This window comes from Lepisma saccharinum, chromosome 27 (genome assembly GCF_977018435.1).
Source record: "Lepisma saccharinum chromosome 27, izLepSacc3.1, whole genome shotgun sequence".
In the NCBI taxonomy this organism is placed as follows: domain Eukaryota; kingdom Metazoa; phylum Arthropoda; class Insecta; order Zygentoma; family Lepismatidae; genus Lepisma; species Lepisma saccharinum.
In genome coordinates this window covers 34,404,680-34,412,939 of record NC_139255.1, presented here as the reverse complement: position 1 = coordinate 34,412,939, position 8,260 = coordinate 34,404,680, and the positions used below count along the sequence as shown (strand labels likewise).

The 8,260-nt window shown below is 39.8% G+C and overlaps 1 protein-coding gene across 4 annotated transcripts in view; it reads left to right on the top strand.

Moving 5' to 3' along the window:
• The first annotated feature begins 6,143 nt into the window (after window positions 1-6,143).
• The window catches only part of LOC145980092 (protein CBFA2T1-like), a 509,444-nt gene continuing 507,327 nt past the window's right edge, over window positions 6,144-8,260 (top strand). For all 4 annotated transcript variants that reach the window (XR_014440826.1, XR_014440825.1, XM_083113092.1 and 1 more), the window contains exon 1: window positions 6,144-6,492. The gene's annotated coding sequence lies outside the window, so the exon portion shown is untranslated. The remainder of the gene's footprint in view (window positions 6,493-8,260) is intronic.

The window sequence follows — 8,260 nt, the reverse complement described above, 5'->3', positions numbered from 1 at the left end:
TTTCCTCGATCAGTTTAAATAGGGTCCAAATCCCGTATTGAAATGAATCAATACGCAACTTGAACCGAATTTAAATTGGGCCGGAAAACACGTTTCGGCCTTGTGACGGAACCCAATATAACCCATTATTCCTGGATCTAAGAATTCCAGGGTTGTTAAAAGGTCAAGTAATTGTAAATAAAGTCATGCGTAAATGGGTTCTGGACCGTAAAGAACCTTTTTATGTGTAAAGTACAAGGGTTGGATAAAAAGTAATGGCAACACTGCTGTCCCGTGAAAGGGGTGAGTCACAGCGCCACAAGCGTTTCGTGGCTGATAAAGGAATGTCAGACGAGGAAGTATAGTGAGTGGGAGCGATTGTGTTTTTCAGTCAAAAACAGCAGTGCTCTGAAGAGTGCAAGCGCCCTAACAATATGTTTAGGCAAGAAGAACAACGTCTCTCAGGCAGACGATCAACGCAGCCTACTTCTGCACCTTCTTGCAACACCACCTTCGTCTCGCATTAAGAAGGAAGCGACGGCACGGTGTCCCATCATCCTGCTTGACAATGCAAAGTGTCACACTGCGAACAATGTGACGGCGCTCCTGCATTGGGAGGTACTGGAACATCCACCGTATTCACCGGTATGAGACCGTGTGATTACGACCGTTTTGTTAAAATGAAGGAACCACTGAACGGGAAGCACTACGACGCGCGCGAAACCATCATACGTGCTATAGGGCGGTCACTGCGGGACATCGACAGAGATGGACGCGCTGACGGTGTACGACGCCTTCCATACGTGTGACAGAAGGTCGTAGAGATGAGGGGCGATTACTTTGAAGGAATGTAACACGTGCTCCTCTGCCAATACAGTCAAGTACCAATTATACCAGTGTTGCCACTACTTTTTATCCAACCCTTGTATTTCCGATCCTGCAGCGGAACCCCATAGGAACCAATTAGAATTTATGAGTTTCTGGTCCTTTTCCAACCCTGGCTTCAAGGTCAAGAAGAGACAGGACCTCTCTTCAACTTACGAGGCCTGGTTATAACAGAAAACTTGCTTGGCTGAAATTGTTGACCATGAACGCCAGAGAGATTTGACCAAATGCAAATAAACGCACAATCATTAATAATAATTGTGTTTCCAAAATCACTGGAAGTTTCCTTGAACACAAGATCTACACTAACAGGAAATGTTCGTATCTCCGGGTCCCCGCACCGTCACATGTTACCTATTGAGGTGGTTCTCTTTTGGAAACACAGCAGCAGACTTTTGAATATTCCTCACATTAATTATTTTTTCCCCGTGTATTTGACAAGGTAGATCGATTACGGGTACTGAAAGGGTCGGCCCGTGTGGTTTATTTTCGCGGAAGTGGATGGGAAAAAAAATCGAAAGAGGAAGGGGAAGAGTTGGAGCGAAAAAAAAAAGAATTGGCAATATTTGGCAACACTGCGTCGCAGCACATGGTGTCCAAGCGTGCCAACCGTAGCGAAATTTCCCTAAACATAGTCGAAACCACTGCCAGCAGAGCGATGTGCAGTTCAGTGGCATTTCTGTACTATTTAATCCAGTGAAGAAGCGCTCTTATAATATTTATTACAGGAGAGCAGCTCTTTAATACAGGGTGATCGAAAAGTCTCCGAACCCAAACTTCAATTATTTTTTTCGCCGGTCGTTATTATGATAATGTCAAAATTTCTGTGGAAGCTGGTTTGTGAAGGTCTTGGCTGTACACGACACAAGAGATGGCGCTGGGGAGTGGCGCTAGCAGTCGTGGCGAGGAAATGAACTACGAGCAGTGCTGGTAACAAAATAATCACGCCAGTTGCAAGGATGACTTTGTCGGTGGAGGAGGATTTTTTTTTCGAAAACCGAGTGAATTCTATTGTGTACCAGGACATTATACAGCAGTTTATCGCGCTTTTGTACGCCGATGAACGAGATGTGTGGTTGCAACAAGACGGGGCAACATGCCATACGTCCAATGCCACCATGGCAGTTCTGCGTGAATTTTTTGATGACCGCCTGATTTCATCAGGGCTTTGGCCGGCAAGATCACCTGATTTAACAACACCCGATTTTTTCTTGTGGGGTCACAGTTTAGGTTAACTGTTGGTTTGGTTTACCTGATTATTTTGTTACCAGCATTGCTCGTAGTTCATTTCCTCGCCACGACTGCTAGTGCCACTCCCCAGCGCCATCTCTTGTGTCGTGTACAGCCAAGACCCTCGCAAACCAGCTTCCACAGAAATTTTGACATTATCATAATAACGACCGGCAAAAAAAAATATTTGAAGTTTGGGTTCGGGGACTTTTCGATCACCCTGTAGTAATAACTTCGCTCCTGCATATTTATATCGCCCATGTACTATTTATTTCAGCCGATAGTACATCCGATCAGAGCCGGTCCTAGGGAGGGGCAACTTGGGCACTCGTCCGAGACCCCACGCTTCAGATAAAAATATTTATTTTATTTATTATTATTATTTACGACTTTGTTTACATAGCGAAGTTAAGGCATTAATGGCTTCTCTTCCAAATAGCCATTAATTACAGTGGTCAATTGTGTTTCTTTACAGTTAATTGTATACAATTAAAAAATGAAAAATAAAGTAATAAAATAAAAATAAAGTAATGAATTTAAAATGAAAATAAAATGAAAGCAATACAGTTTCTATACGAGCAGTCAAGCCGTGGATTAACCATTAATTACATTGCTCATTATTTTTTACTAACACAATGAAAAAAACAACTGAAAAGTAAAATTAAAGATAGAAGCAATACAGTTTCTACATGGACACACACACACAGATTCACACACAAATACCTACATAGAAAGCAGATTTCGTAAGCAAAATATATAACGCATTGTTTTCTGGGAATTCAATCTACGTTGGTCAATTCAGTCTTTGTTTGTGATCGGTTCATTACGAGTTTATATGACGCCGGTGCTTCTAATTAAACAACTAATCGGATTTAAGACACACTTAAAAATATCCAGAACTGCCAAAAATAATATTCTACACAAAACACTACATGAAAATCGTGTTCAAATATTTAAAAAAAATAGATAATATGCACAAATTGTTTCATTGTACAGTAGAATGAAGTCATAATGTGAAAATATTATTTAACATGAAACAATGCAAATCCACTAGGAGCAGTAAACGAAAGAGCATTATGATAGAGAATGTTGTTTCATATGATCAAAACTTGCCACATCGATATGCAAAATGATAGTTTGATATTGAACACACCCAGTTACCAGTGGCACATCGGAAATGAAAAGAAACACCAAAATTCCGTGTAGAGAAATTACTCTGAAGACATATTCCGTTTAAGACACACTGATGTTGTATAATCTTCTGTTGACTTCTGCATGTTGATAGACAATATTCATGTACTCATAAGGTTTTGCTCATTTCGATGCTACGAAACGTCGAAGAACTGTATTGCCTAACCTTTATATATGCAACCACGTGGCAAAAATTCACGGTTGACATTGAGACATTTATCTCTGTTACAGAGCGAAAAACTGTATAGTGTGATACGAAAAGATCATATAGTAATCCTGTACAAATTATTTTTTTAATGCAAACAGATCATATAGCCTACGATAAGCAACGTATGAGGTTTCACATCCATCTTGCAAAATCAAAGTCCCTGACTTTTCCAGGTATTTTAAAATAACTTTCCAGCTACTGTATTATGATTTAACTTGCTAATAAAGACTTTTATACTTCAACTTTGCAAGTTAATCAAATGAATAAAGTTTGTTGAACTTCGTTAAAAATAAATAAAACATAATGTAAAAGAACGTGTTTACATGCAATATTTCCCAAAGGAAACTTGTTGGGAAGAAAAACCGAAATATGTTTTCGTTCATCAATCCTGCCAAGCAAAAAAATAATTTACTTCCAAGTTTAGAACGCTTTTTTTTAAAAAAAAAATCCCCTGTTTTGTCAACAACAAGCTCACTAGTTTCCCTGACTTCTGCAGGTACTTCAGGATGAGAACCTGTAAATGAATGGAATGTAAATGTAAGGGAATGGGTAAGATAAGTGACTTCACCTTGTAAGTGTCTCTACTGACATAATATCTTTTCCATAGCTTATTTTCGCTTTCAGAATCTTATCCGACAGTAAAAATAAATGGCAGTGGCAACCACGAAGCTATGGAATGGGATTGCATTCATAGGATACATACACATAAGCTCTTAGCACCAAGAACATTTGTTCGCCTTGATGTCCTCAACTCACTGTGAAAGTTCTCGGTTACGGTCTTGAAAAGATGAAAAGTTGCAGTACAATAAATTCCGATTGACAGAATCTCTTCATTTCCTGATTATTTTGGAAAAATACTCTAGCAACTCTTCTGCTGTGAAGTGGATTCTCGCCATTCTGTGACAGGCAGAATTGACATCCGTTTGCAGAAAACCCCTTATGTTTGAGAAAATAGACAAAGCTTATTTATCCTTCTACTCGGTGGTGGTCAAAAGGGTCCACAGATCTTGCGGTGCGGGTGGAGAGCTAATTGTCCCCTTATATAGTTGGTTTAGTACTGCAGTCATTGAGGAGCCTATGTTTCATAGTGTAAAGAGTATACAAAACTCCCATCTATGAAAGTTAATGTGGAACATTAACGACATTGTAATCGAAGAAACCAATTCAAGGGGTTCCTATTCGTTTTGTCGACTGACAAATAACTGTTTTTGACTCATAAAAAGGTCAAAACGATTTTAACAATGTACTCAGTAGTATACAATATGAGCCACATAACCAGTACAATGTATATAATGGTTCAAGCGTCTCCCATTATACAAAATAGTGTCCGAGGCAGACTCTGAGACGAAATGGAAGAAAAGGAATGAACTGTCCCGTCTAAATCGGGACTTCTGGTACTCTTGCATCAATGGCATGCATCTAAAATTACCAAATATTGCAGACTCTGACTCCTAGAGCCTGCATCTCTACACAAATAACACATGCATTAATGCAAGGACCAATTTGGAAGTTCTCGCAAAATTTGAAAAATCGTCAATGTTATTTTCATCGGTTCTTATAAGTTCGCATTAAAATATTTCGTAACTCGATGGAGGGGCTATGGTCTCCATGCCCCCCTTGAGTGCGGGCCGGATCTAATTGTAGAATTTTTTCCGTGAGCTGGTTTTCTTTTTCATCGGAGGACGTACAGACACGGACACTTCTGGCTTGTAACAGCCTCATATACTTTCAATGAGATTGCTACAACCCAGAAGTGTCCGTGACTGGGCACATCAAACGTTCGAGCTGTAGTTGCAAGAGAAATTCCATTTCTTACATCTTGAACCACAGACTTCATACAACGTTGTATTTTCCGGCATCCATCTGCATTTTGAAGTTTTTATTTTATAATTTCGGACCATCTCCCTAAAAAGCAATGAGCTTATTAATAAGTATAACACTTTTTGCTGTGCCGATGTTAAGTATAACAAAGAAAGGTGTCCAAATCGCCCCAAATTGAATGTCGGAAATGCCTCGAATAGGTGTCGTTATTAATTAATACGTTTATTAGGTAACAATACAAGCAAAGGTACTATAAATTTCGCTCCTGCAGTACTTGTTCCGGTGGTGAGACGCCCCTGTAGTATTTATCCAACAAAGCGGTTCTCCTGTAGTATTCGTTCTTGTGTAGGGTCGCTCCTGCAGTATTTTTCCAGCGCCGGAAGAAAGGAGCTCCTATTCTGATAGCGTGTTGCTCCTGTAGTATTTACAAGGCTGGACAAGTCCTCTGAAGTGTTTAAAATGAAACTGACGAACACACTTTTACTTTGAGCTCGCCGACCTACGTCGCGGAGTGGTTAGCGACGCCAGGGGTCCCGGGTTCGAATCACAACCGGGCATGGGTGTCCTTTGTGACTGTCCATGCATTTCATCATATCATTACCCATCTTCATCTTTGCGATTAGCCAAAAGTGGCAGAAAAGCGAAGTAAAATAAAGCACATCAATCAATCTTGTGTGGGCTCACAGTGCATATTTGTCCCTCCCAGTTTGCAACACTGCTGTATCCTGAACAGTCCGAGGATTTCGTTCCTCACCAGTCTACAGAGAGGTGGCAGGCCAGGCGTGCAGGGTCTTGCAAAAGCGCGCAGGCCGATGCGCCAGTAAAACCAGGAGTGCTCACCAGGTCTGGTCTAGAGTCAACTGCGCTTCCGTCGTAGTCAACTCGGTCAGGCCCGGACACGAAGCAAGCATCGACAAAATTAACTTTCCCGTTGAAACGTCAGTTGTGGGGAATTTGTTCTTTTCCAGTGCGCGCAAAATAAGGTTCGTTTTGTTTTTCCTGTATTCCATGTTTTTTTGTTGACACTGATTTTTTTTCAACGCATCGAAGGACAGAGAGGGTTTATTTTAAAAACAAAACACGCACGCGAACGCGCGTTCGCGGAGGTAGTAGGCGGCACTATCGTCGGGACTGAAGTGTTGGCGCTCTCTTCCAACACCCTGCAACAGGCAGATAAGGTAAGTGGTTTATTTACATTTCACCACCTGTCGTGCATGTCGAGTCTTTGTGTGCGGGAGGGATGTTACGTTCTCTCCCCCTCCCTCCCCCAAACCATGTGCTGCGCGTTTTTTTTGGCAGACTTCAATTCAGTGCAATATCAACATTGTGCCAATTCAACATTTTGCTGGGCATTCGGCCTTCTTTTGGAGGCAGATAAATGTACATTATTATTATTGTCATTATTACTACATCTACTGCTTCTATCAGCAGTAACGACTGAAGTAATTTATAACTACATAATAAATCGTTCACTGTCTAGCGTGTTTAATGTTCTAATGGGGCTGTACTGAATTGAAATTGTCAAGAAGTTTCGTTAGACAGCAAGTTATGGCACAAATATCCAAGTTCCATGAATATTTACTTCAATTCTTTGCATGAACTTCCGAAAACAGTACATACACTCCTGAAAGAGAGAATAATGTGTGATTGACCAATCAACTTTTCCATGCCACACTTGACCCTGTGTTCCCTCTGCGCCAGCTAGAAAGTGAAAAATTTTGCATGGTTTATGAAGATTGTTTGAACGTTTTCTGTTTTAGCTCGCGGAGATGTGTTCAAGTACTGTGTGGTTTTATGTGGCACTATTGTGAAAGAAGTTTTTTATGTTACACAAAACATCCATACCTATCGATTACAACCGGGATTTGCGAATGAAGATCTGCGAAAGCAAACCCCCTTCCCCCCCTCGTCTGTCATTTGCTTGACACATTTCACTCTTGAACTATACAGCGTCAGCGTTGTATAGGTACATAAATGTAGTGTATTTCTTGACAATAGGTTTTTTATCGGTAATATTTCGTTAGAAGTGTTGGATTTAATGCTCTTAATAATCTTACGTTGTTGGGATGGAAGAGTTAGGTTTGATCGACGCTGATAATAATATTTGAAGTTTTTGGTAGGTTAGGAGTATTTGGTTTGATGTTGATAGTAATTTTACGTTTCATTAGGTTAGGGCAGACACGTAGCCAGGAGGAGGTCTAAGGGGGTTGAAGCCCCCCCAAATTATACAAATATGTAATTTAAATAGTGTATAGTGGTAATTAATTTTACTTTCTTAACAGGATTAAACATTAGATCAAAGAAAGTTTAGTGTATGATAGAGGGACCAAGTTATATTTTTATATTCTACCATTTAATGCAAATAATATATTGATCCACAGCTCTCAAAATGTATAGTATTCTTTGTGAGAGGTCACACAATATAAACTTTGAGTACAATTTGGCTCTAACTTTTAAAGCCTTTTTTAGCTGAATGTGTAAAAGTTAATAAGAAAATACAATAACTATGAATTTCAATTCACTAACTGTCCACAATGTAAGAGAAATAATGAACAACACTTGTGTTGGATATTCACTCATACGGTGGATCGAGTAGCAATGTCTCTCCATCTATACAATAATAATAACAATAACAATAAATTTGGATTAAAATTGGTTTATTTTTAATAACTTATAATAGTTATTATTGTAAAATAACAATGATAACCGTGGTAATAATTATTGTTGTCATTATTATTTCTACTAATCACGTTTTATCACTGTCCTGAACCCTTCTACAAATATTTATGGCGATGCCTGTACTGATAAAGGTTGAGCCCCCGGAAATAAAATCCTGAGTTAGGGCATCGTTTCTCAACCTATGGGGCGCGACCCACTGCTGGGTCCCGAGGGAGAGTTTGGTGGGTCGCGAAGTCGGGCTTGAAAATTTATTTAGTGTGTCTTAAA